We start from the raw sequence: 11,533 nt of genomic DNA on the forward strand, positions 1-11,533 counted from the left end.
CTGGGATCATGACCTGAGCAGAAGGCAGAGGCTCAACCCACTGACCACCCAGGCGCCCCTAAATTCTTAAAATATTTAGGTACAGAAATGAATCACAAATTTTACATATCATTAAAACATTGAAATGGGGGTCCATGATAAATTATCACAGAATATTAGAATAATTTTAATCTTATCACAATTATCACTCATATTGAATGTTTGCCATCTTTTAAAGCAATCTCTAGAGTCATACAGTAAATGAGTATTATGCTTCACTCAACATATGTAAACTGACATATACACAAACATAAAATGAATAGCAATTGTTTAATATTGCATAAATGTTCTTCAGCCACCAGTATCGCTGTTGTGAACACTACAGTTAATTCATGAGCAACTCCAGAATCACAAATAAGAGCCAAAAGAAAAGCAAGAAAATGCAAAATTCAGCACCAAAGACAAATCAGTGTTGGTTATGCAAAAATTTATAGAATTCACATCTGATCTGAGACACAGTATTTGGAATTTGTTGTTTGTCTTACCTAAGTACTTCTGCTGATCGTTTTAGTCCCTGCACTAAAATGCTGCATTTTATCTCTCAAGTCCCTGCATTTCTGGCCTTGAGAGATAACAGAAAAAAATATACGTTGGTCTCGGCCCCCTCTTCCACCTCATTCTTGGCACAGAGCTCCTGAAACCCTTGTAAATTCCTAAATGATAAGCACACAAGAGCAACTCTGTTCTAAAATGCGGTCTTTGACCCTGGCTCCCAATACAAGCTCCTAACCCCCTTGGAATTTCCTAGGTGACAGGAGTGTCTTTTGTTCTAATGGGATGACTGGGTGGGCTCCGATGGCTCTAGGAAAGGGGGCAGGGAGCTTGGAATTTTCTCCCGAGAAAGGAGAGGGCCTGGAAATGGAGTTAATGATTGATCGTGCTTCAGGGAGGAAGCCTCCATAAAATTTGCCAATTGTACAGGGTTTGGAAAACTTCCAGGTTGGTGAACACATCTACATAGTAGGAGGGTGACCCAACCCTGCTCCATGGGAAAGAAGCTCCTGAGCTTGGGACCCTCCCGGGAGTTCACGGTATGTATCTCCTCATCTAGTTGTTCATCTGTATCCTTTATCCTATCCTTTAATAAACCAGTAAGTGAAAGTGAGGGTTTCCCTGACCTCTGTGAGCTGTACTACCCAAGAATCAAACCCAAGGGGGAGGAGCCTCCAATTTGTAGGCAAGTTGGACAGACGTTGTGGGTAAGCTGAGGACCTTCTCCTTGAGACTGGCCTCTGAAGCAGAGGGGAGGGAGAGCAGTCCTGTGGGACGGAGCCCTTTACCTGTGGGATCTGTATTATCTATATTATCTCCAAGAAGACGGTATCAGAATTGGTTACACTGCAGACACCCCGCTGGTATGAGAGCTGCGTGGTGTGGGAGACACATGCTCCCACTAGGTGTCGGAAGTGCTCTGACAGTGGTGGCCGTGTGAGAGCACAGGAACCACACAAGAAGACTGGGTTTATCCCAACTCAGACCTGAAAGGGCATAACCCATAACTCTTCACAACTTTCTGCCTCAGCCACCTTTTGATTCAAGAGCATCAGGCAGGGGGCACCCAGCTGGCACAGTTGGAGAAGCATGTGGCTCTTGATCTCGGGGCGGTGAGTTTGAGCCCCACATTGGGTGTAGAGATTCCTTAAATAAAGTTTTAAAACTTCATTTAAAAAAAAATAGGGCAAGAGATACGAAGTGTTTCCATGAGCCTGAATAGTGTTAGCCATAGCAGCAGATGTCCGAAGTTCTAGGCTGTGACCAGCCAGTTGCTGACCGCCAGATCTCAAGGCACAGAGGTTTCCATCTGCTCTTGAATAGATGTGTGCATGTTGTGCGTACACGTGTGTGTTACACAGAATCCTCTAAGATGTGGGGGCAGAAGCCCCTCCAGTCTGGGTCTGAGGGTAGGCCTGGACTCAATGAAAGCCAAATGACCTTACATCACGCTACAGAGGAGAAGAGTTCATGTCCTTTTGTTACCAAAACCCACGTTTGGCTGCTCACAGCTTGAAAGCCAGTACTCAAGGGACAAGTGCTGGTTGGAAAGGAAAATTTGCTTTCAAAGTCCCTTTTCAAAGTCCCTTTTCCAAAGTCCCTTTGCTTTATTCAGGAAGCTGGCAACCTGAGAAGATGCTGGACTAATGGCCAAAGACCCTTTCCCAAAGTCTCGAACCAAGCAAGCGTTTTTTAAGGGGGAGGCAGGAGGAAGTGGGTAGGGTCGACATGCAGGGGAAGCATTCTCAACATGATCTCTTGCAGATTTGCTGGCATGGAGGAAGGCCATTCCCTAGTGTGGTCAAGCCTGATCTTCTGGGACCACCTGGTTCCTTGTTTCCCCAGGGTCAGGGCTCTGTTGAGGTCTCAAAGAAGCTATCATTAGTTGAGCTATAAGCTAGAAAGCACTGGTTAATGAGTTAGACATATGGAGTCTTTCAGCTGCTTGGAACACAGCTCCGTTTTGAATGAAGAAAACTGATGGGAGAGGCGAGCGAGCCCAGAGAAATGCACGCTGTTGTTAAGAGCATCATCTTCACGCTGTCAGCAGAGATTCGAGTCTGCCAAAACATCCACTGTCACATAAAAGGTAATGGATTGATTGAAGTGTATTGGTTTTGTAGTTTTGTTTGTGTTGAAGTCATCAACCTGATTTCTAAATGATTCTTAATTTTTTTAAAAAAGATTTTATTTATTTATTTGACAGACAGATCACAAGTAGGCAGAGAGGCAGGCAGAGAGAGAGGAGGAAGCAGGCTCTCCGCTGAGCAGAGAGCCCAGTACGGGGCTCGATTCCAGGACTCTGGGATCATGACCTGAGCCAAAGGCAGAGGCCTTAACAAACTGGGTCACCCAGGTGCCCCAACAATTCTTAATTTTGAGAAATACCATATTTACTTTGAAAGTCTTGCAAAGGCACAGGACTCTGACCGATTTATGGGTGTTAAGAGATAACTGAAAAATCATCATTCCTGTTGCTGATTAGGTATTAGATGGTTGATACTGAACAGGAAGCTTCCTTTAAAACAATGGGAAAGGGGCGCCTGGGTGGCTCAGTGGGTTAAGCCTCTGCCTTCGGCTCAGGTCATGATCCCAGGGGCCTGGGATCGAGTCCCGAATTGGGTTTTCTGCTCAGCAGGGAGCCTGCTTCTCCTCATCTCTCTCTCTGTCTGTCTCTCTGCCTATTTGTGATCTCTCCCTCTGTCAAATAAATAAATAAAATCTTAAAAAAAAAAAAAAAAACAACAATGGGAAAATACCCGTAAGGGATGACACTTGTAATTCTTCTAACAGTCTCATGTCAGTGCAACATTGTCCTGTCTGATTGGTCTTGTATCATCCACACTGCCCAGCACGGTGATTTGCATGTAGAAAGCACTCAGTGAAACGTTCAGATACTTATGGAAAAAAGGCAAACTGCCAAAGGTCATATGCATTTTTACCAAGTTGTAAAATAATGTCTTAGAGATACAATGTAGAAGATAAGATATGTCTTAGGGATACTATGTAGTAGAAACTTAAAGTTCTGTATTGAAGCAATGAAAACTACATTCAGAGGGTGCCTGGATGCGTCTGCATTCAGCTCAGGTCATGATCCCAGCATCCTGGGATCAAGCCCCATATCAGGAGGAGAGAAGGTCCCTTGCTTCTGAAACTGGAGGTGCCACCCCCCGCAGACACCGCCATAAGGACATAGGGCTCCGGGCTGCCTCTGACCAGAGTCACAGAGCCCTGAGTTACTGAGAAAGGAACCTGTAAAACAGCCTCAAGAAATAACATAGAGTTGCCTCCCAAAAAGCCTGTGGGCTGCTGATCTGCCCAAGATAACAGACATAATGTGCTGTGCTTACAAGAAAAAAATAACAGCTTGCAGTTCAATAATAGCCAGTCACAGGACGTAGAACCTTCGCCTGCGTGGTCTGGAGCAGACACTGCACACAGTCTGCGGCAAATGTCTGGCAGAGTCAGGCCCCTGATGCGGGACGACCGCCTTGCTGCAGTCACACTGAAACCAGACAGGGAGTCAGCAGAGGGGACCAGAAGATCAAGAAAGGAATTATTACAGCCGGTCAAATTCCTAATTAATCAGCATGATCATGATTAATCAGCATGATCCACAACCTGATTCCCTAAGTCTGAAGTTCCACCCTTTGAAAACCATTGTTCATAAGCCATCTGGGAATTCAGGACTCTGAGCAGCAGTTCCCCCTTCTGGGCGGTGCCACACCAGCCCACAGCCCTGCTTGCATCGATGCAAGGGCTGGGGTCAGATTTTTCACTGGCTTGCCATGTCCTCGGCAGATGACCTCTTGTTTGGTTGGGTTATACTTCTAGCACAGTCTTCTCTTCTGCTTATGTCAAAGCACGCGTGCTCTCTCTCTGTCTCGTGGGCTCCATGTCCAACATGGGGCTTGAATCACGACCCTGAGATCAAGAGTCCCATGCTCTACCAACTGAGCCAGCCACACACCCCTCCCTGCCTCTCTCTTATAAGGACACTTGTGATTGCACTTAGGGGTCACCAGGACAATCCCGGAAAACCTCCCCATTTCAAAACTCTTAATCTCACCTGTAAAGTCCCCTTTTTTCATGTAAGGTAATACTGACAGGTTCCAGGGAGTAGGACCTGACCGCAAATAACTTTACCTTTAGTCACAGTAGGAATGCAGTTCATTCCTAAGGTTGGGTTTGAATAAAATTGGCCCAAGAATAGTAAATTAAAGGTATTAATTAATTAAAAAGGAATTTTAAGAACGCTGGGAGATTTGGAACATATAGCACGGGGCTGGTATTTTATCATTAATGATTTCCAATCAGAGCCCTTCAGGCAATTTATTAAATTTTCAAAGGGCACCAAGCCTCGAGGAGCTGTTAATAATGCTACTGTAATAGTTTAAGACAAGCACACACCTTGAACTTTGAAGGAAGAGTAAAGCTGAAGGTCACTAATTCTCATATTAGCTACATTCAGTAAGAGCCCACAAAGCATCCTTTAGGAACTTTCAAAAAAGTGAAAAAGCAAAAATGGGGTTCTGGCCTGCATTCTCATGTTAGAGAAAAGGAGAGATCATTCCGTTTGTATCTTCATTAAATGTTTGTTGAATAAATGAACCAAAGTGCACATCTTGGCTTCTATAGGTCAACTGGTGGGTGTGTCTGCCTAGCACACTGGTAGAAACCTGGAAGATACCAAAAGGTACTGGAAACCTGGACCCTTAGAGGTGACCAGGTTAGAAGTAGATGACACAAAGCCTTATTCTGCTCACGCTGTCATGCTCCATGAGGAGCCAATGCAATTTTGCGAGTTACCCCCTGAAAACAACAGGGTTCAACTTAAGTAAAGGGACAGACCCGGGGTGCCTGGATGGTTCAGTCAGTTAAGCGTCTGCCTTCAGCTCCAGTCATGATCCCAGGATTCTGGGATCGAGTTCCACATTGGGCTCCTTGCTAAATGGGGAGTCTACTGCTCCCCCTGCTTGTGCTCTCTCTCTCTCTCTTTCTCTCAGACAAATAAAATCTTTTTAAAAAAATAAAATAAAGGGGGACGCCTGGGTGGCTCAGTTGGTTAAGCAGCTGCCTTCGGCTCAGGTCATGATCCCGGCGTCCTGGGATGGAGTCCCACATCGGGCTCCTTGCTCAGCAGGAAGCCTGCTTCTCCCTCTGCCTCTGCCTACCATTCTGTCTGCCTGTGCTTGCTCTCTCCCCCTCTCTCTCTCTAATAAATAAAATCTTTAAAAAAAAATAATAAATAAAATAAAATAAAATAAAGGGACAAAGCAGTGATAAAATAAAACTCTTACTTTTTAAAGTCAACAAATCTGTTAAAACATTCCCAAACTAATTGTGCCGGCTCTCGTGGTCCTCTTCTCCTTGCCCCACCGGAGGAGGTACCCCTTGACCTCCCTCCATGGGGAAGGAGGCAGAAAGACCTAACCCCTTGGTGTCTGCCCGAAAACTGTGGACTGGACCTGACTGCACATGGGGCTACAATCTGCACCAGTTGGTGGCTGTGACCACACCACATACTATTATCCTTGGCCGTGGGTATAAATGCAAGGGGGGGCCTCACCTACTCATTGACTTTGATAAAAAGAAACAGACTCAAAATGGATTCACTTGGGTGCCTGGGTGGCTCAGTGGGTTAAGCTTCTGTCTTCGGCTCAGGTCATGGTCTCAGGGTCCCAGGATAGAGCCCCCCCCCCCACATCGGGCTCTCTGCTCAACGGGGAGCCTTCTTCCTCCTCTCTCTCTCTGCCTGCCTCTCTGCCTACTTGTTATCTCTCTCTGTCAAACAAATAAATAAAAATCTTTTAAAAAAAATAGATTCACTGATGTTAAGTCTCACTGAGACTTAATACCTACACTAACTGCAGTGCCAGCTTCTCCCACGGGTGAAATTTTAGACCGATCTGTCCGGAATTTTCCTGATCAGCACTGGGGAAGAGACCTGCAGGGTAAGGCCCCCACGCCCTTTCCCTCTAAGGGAAGGTGACCTTGCCTGAAACAATCCTTTCTTTTCTTTTGCTGATGGATTCCCTGTGCTGACCTGTTTCTGCCTATACCAGCCTTGCACTTCTGGCAGGTCCTAAAGCAGCCTTCTATTCACCAGCCAATGAGAGGGTAGAGTGTGTGTCCTTTACCAGCTATTTGTAAACAGAAAGGGGTGGCATCTTGGATTATTTCATTTCTCAAAGCCTCAATGTCTCCACATCTTTATTTATTTATTTTTTTAATTTACTTCTTTGAGAGAGTGAGAGAGACAGCAAGAGTGGGCATGAGTGGGAGGAGGGGCAGAGAGAGAATCAAGCAGACTCCCTGCTGAGTGCGGAGCCGACCCAGGGCTCCATCGCCCACCCAGAGATTATGATCCACGTGGAAATCAAGAGTTTGACACTTAATCGACTGAATCACCCAGGCGCCCTGTATCTCTACATTTTTAAAGCTGAAAGATGATCACTGTATCCTTCTCAAAGGTAAGTCTTGAGACAGCACAAGTGAGGCCTAGCAATAGTAAAGATCCCATAAAGGATACTAATTACTTCTAAAGTTTCTAGAGGTTTCATTTCATGGTATGTAAATTCCCCTTAAATCATCAGACTATCTGTCTAACTTTTTAACTGAAACCCACTCTCCTTCAAGGGTATCTTCTCCAAGTCTGGTTCTAGAGGTCGATCTCTCAACGAGTGGGCAATTCTACCCCTTTTTTTGTAGCTTAGAATCTCCTGAAATAACTTTACCCCATTTTATGTTAAAGGATCTGAAATAAGATTTTTTTTTAAAGCATATAGTTTTAGTAGCCAGTTTCCAGGATGGTCCCTGCTTTGGACTGAATGTTTGTGTCCCTAGAGCCCAAAATCCATCTGTTGAAATCCTTGTCGCCAGCATGTGGTTACTTGGAGGCGGGGCTTTGTGGAGGCGTGTAGGTCATAAGGGCAAAGCCCTCATAAAGGGGATTAGTGTCGCTATAAAAGAGACCTCAGAGAGCTCCTTTACTCCTACTGTTAGAGCAGGCGGTTACTTAGGCTTTGACAGGATGCCTGGAGGACAGCAAAGAGGGAGTCACAACCCATTATCAGGAAAGCCAGAGACCTGTCTTGGCAGCATTCCAAAAACAAAGCCACAGGAAGCTGTATTAAACCAGACAAGCCCAAAATAAAGGAGGCCAGAGACCCTGACCAAGTAAAGGCACAAAACCCTGGGAAATCCCTTCCCCAAGTAATAAATACTCCACCCTCCTAGTTAACAACTGTCTGTAAGAGACCCAAACCCCTGGCGCAGCTCTCTCTTAAGCTCTCTAGCTCTCACATTTTGAGAGTGTACTCTTGCCCCCCCCCCCTTTTAAAAAGATGTATTTATTTATCTGAGAAAGAGAGAGAGTGAGCAGGGGGAGAAGCAGAGGGAGAGGGAGACAAGCAGACTTCCCACTAAGTGAAGAGCCTGACTTGGGGCTTGATCCCAGGACCCTGAGATCATGAGCTGAGTTGAAATCAAGAGTTAGCTGCTTAACTGACTGAGCCACCCAGGCATCCCTTTTTTTTTTTTTTTTTAAGATTTATTTATTTAAGAGCATACTCTAGCTTTAATAAATTCTTCACTTACACTGCTCAACCACTGTGCCTGGTCGGTCCTTGAATGTCTGGTCAGTCTCTTGCAGGAGACCAAGAGCCTCCAGCGATACCTGGGGGAATGAGCTGGGTGGAGGCCTCAGGGCCCAAGGTCTCCCCAGTCCACCGGGCAATGCTGCTACCATATAGGGATACTGCAAAAACACAGATGTCTATGAATGGGAAGGCAGGCCCTCACCAGAGCCAGATCATGCTGCTGCTTCGATCTCGAACTTCCCAGCCTCCAGAACTGGGAGAAATAAAATCATCCTTTAGAAGCCACCTGGTCTATGGTATTCTGAGTCCCCAGTGATCCCAACTCCCTGTATGCTTTGCAGTCCCTTCTGCAATGGATCAGGGTCCGTCTGTGAGCAACAGTATATGGCAGAAGAATGCTATGTCACTCCTAAGATTGGGTGATAAAAGACGCTGTGGCTTCTGTCTTGGTCACTCGTTCTCCCTCTTGTATCACGTGCTCCAGCTGTGAGTCATCCATGTCATGACCAACCCCATGGCAGGGCCCACAGGTTGAGGCACTGAGGCCTTTTGTCCTTAGCCACGTGAGTGAACTTGCAGGCGGACCCTTCTGTCCAACTGAGCTTTCAAATGATTACAATCCCAGCTCGGATCTTGGCTGCAACCTTACGAAAGACCCTAAACCAGAACCACCCCGCCATGCTGCCTACATTCCAGTCCCTCAGAAACTATAAGAGGATGTACATTTGTTGTGAGAAACTGTCAAGTTTGGGGGCGCCTGGGTGGCTCAATTGGTTAAGTGCCTGACTCTTTGTTTTGGCCCAGGTCATAATCTCAGGGTCCTGAGATCCAGCCCTGTGCTGGGTTCTGTGCTCAGTGGGGAGCCTGTTTGGGGTTCTGTCTCTCCCTTTCCTTCTGCCTCACCGCCCCCCTCACATAAATAAATAAGTAAATAAATCTTTTTAAAAATTGCCAAGTTTGGAGGTAATTTGTTACAAGCAGTAGATAATTAATATGGCAATTGTCTCAAACTTCTACACACTTTATTTTAAAGGCTGTCTAGCCTAATGCATTTTCCATAAATATTTAATCACAAAATAGCCAAAGAGAGTTAAGGAGGCTCCAACTGGAAGCTGGGAGCTATTCTCAACTCTCTACTTTGATAGTAAAGGCCCATAATAAGCATAATGCCTTTGTAGACTGCTACAGGGCCTTTCCTTATCAATCAGCAGAGTCACAGGACTGCCATATGCCTTCCTTTGGTCCTGGACTTTTCCCTAGTTGATGTGGAGGATCTGTGTATTCATCAGCTGATCTATGACCACATAACAAGATGGGCAGGAAAATGTGGCCACGATCCCCAGCAGCCATCTCCAGAACTCCTTTCATCTTGTCAAACTGAAACTCTATAACCCATTACACAACAACTCTCCATGCTCCCTTTCTCCCCGGCCCTTGGCAAACACCATTCCACTTTGTATGATTTTGGCTACTTTAAGTACCTTAGATAAGTGGAATCACACAGTATTTGCCCTTTGCCACTGGTATATTTCACTTGGCATAACATCCTTAAGGTTCATGCATGCTATATAGCATATATCAGAACTACCTTCTGTTTTAAGGCTGAATAATATTATAGTGTATGTATTTACCATATCTTGTTTATCTATTCATCTTATCCATGGTCTTGGGTTGCTTCCACCTCCTGGCTACTGTGAATAGTGCTGCTATGAATACAGGTGTGCAGATATGTCTTTGAGGCCCTGATTTCAATTATCTGTGTATACATCCAGAAATGGAATTGCTAAACCATATTGTAATTCTATTTTTAATTTTTTCGAGTAACCATCATGCTGTTTTCCACAATAGTTGTACCATTTTATATTCCCACCAACAGTGCACAAGAGTTTCAATTTCTCTGACATTTATTATTTTATTTTCTGTTTTTTTATAGTAGCCATCCAATGGATGTGAAGTGGTTATTCATTTAATTTTTATTTCCTTTTTACAGATGACAGAACTGAAGCACTGAAAGGTTAAACAAGGGCTCACAACCATTAAGTGTTAGAGCCAGGATTTGAACCCAAGTAAACTGACCCACTATGAACTGATATGTCTAAATTCTATGAGGCAGAAGTTCCAAAACTCTCAAGGAGAAGACAGAGGAAGTTCAAGAGCTAACACCCACCAAGTAAAGGACAAAAAAAAAAAAAAAATTAGAAGCAAATTAAATTTCTCTTTCTTCTGATAATGTTCTCCCAATGCTTGGAGGCTGAATTTGCCAGGAAATTACAAAGTTCTGTCCTGGAGATAGAACTCTTTTTTGCTGTTGTTGCTTTCACCATAAATGAGCTTCTTTCAGAATGTCCATTGGATGTAGACTGGTAACAGACACATGAAAAGATGCTCAACATCACTCATCATCTGGGAAATACAAATCAAAACTACAAACTTATACCTGTCAGAACGGCTAAAATTAACAGAGGAAACAACAGATGTTGGGAGAATGAGAAAGGAGAACCCTCTTGCACTGTTGGGGAGAATGCAAACTGATGCAGCCACTCTGGAGAACAGTATGGAGGTTCCTCAGAAAGTAAAAAATAGGACGACTTATGACCTAGCAATCGCATTACTAGGTATTTACCCAAAGGATACAAAAATACTGATTCAAAGGGACCCATGCACCCTGATGTTTACAACAGCATTATCAACACTAGCACAATTAGGGAAAGAGCCCAAATATCCATTGACTGATGAACGGATAAAGAAGTTGTGGTATATATACACAAAATAATATCGGTCATAAAAAGGAATGAAATCCTGCCAGCTGCAATAACTTGGATGAAGCTACAGTTTATTATACTAAGCAAAATAAGTCAGAGAAAGACAAAGACCATATGATTTCACACATATGTGAAATTTAAGAAAGAGATGAACATGGGAAGGGGCAGGGAGAGAGGCAAACCAGAAAACAGTCTTAACTACAGAGAACAAACTGAGGGCTGCTGGAGGGAGGTGAGTGGGGGATGGGCCAAATGGGGGACAGGCATTAAGGAGGGCACTTGTGATGAGCCCTGCATGTTGTATGTAAGTGATGAATCCTAAATCCTACACTTGAAACTAATACTACCCTGTATGTTAACTGGAATTTAAATAAAACATTTTTTAAAAACAAAGAAATCAGACTTAGGAGCTTTCTTATGCCTTGGTTTCTGTATTGTCTAGTCAGACCACCTTTTTTTTTTTTTTTTTAAAGATTTTATTTATTTATTTGACAGAGAGAAATCACAAGTAGTCGGAGAGGCAGGCAGAGAGAGAGAGAGAGAAGCAGGCTCCCTGCTGAGCAGAGAGCTCGATGCGGGACTCGATCCCAGGACCCTGAGATCATGACCTGAGCCGAAGGCAGCAGCTTAACCCACTAT

At 44.5% G+C, this 11,533-nt stretch overlaps 1 long non-coding RNA gene across 3 annotated transcripts; it reads left to right on the top strand.

Annotated features, from left to right (window-relative positions):
- The first annotated feature begins 972 nt into the window (after positions 1–972).
- On the top strand, positions 973–11,336 carry LOC132025044 (uncharacterized). Of its 3 annotated transcripts, none has more exons than XR_009406395.1 (3): positions 973–1,070; positions 2,455–2,620; positions 10,123–11,336. It is a non-coding gene; the product is annotated as an uncharacterized LOC132025044 (long non-coding RNA). The 3 variants fall into 3 exon arrangements; XR_009406396.1 differs by having other exon boundaries at positions 2,465–2,620; XR_009406394.1 differs by having other exon boundaries at positions 2,473–2,620.
- The last annotated feature ends 197 nt before the right edge of the window (positions 11,337–11,533 follow it).

The sequence above is a fragment of the Mustela nigripes genome, chromosome 9, assembly GCF_022355385.1.
Source record: "Mustela nigripes isolate SB6536 chromosome 9, MUSNIG.SB6536, whole genome shotgun sequence".
NCBI classification, from domain to species: domain Eukaryota; kingdom Metazoa; phylum Chordata; class Mammalia; order Carnivora; family Mustelidae; genus Mustela; species Mustela nigripes.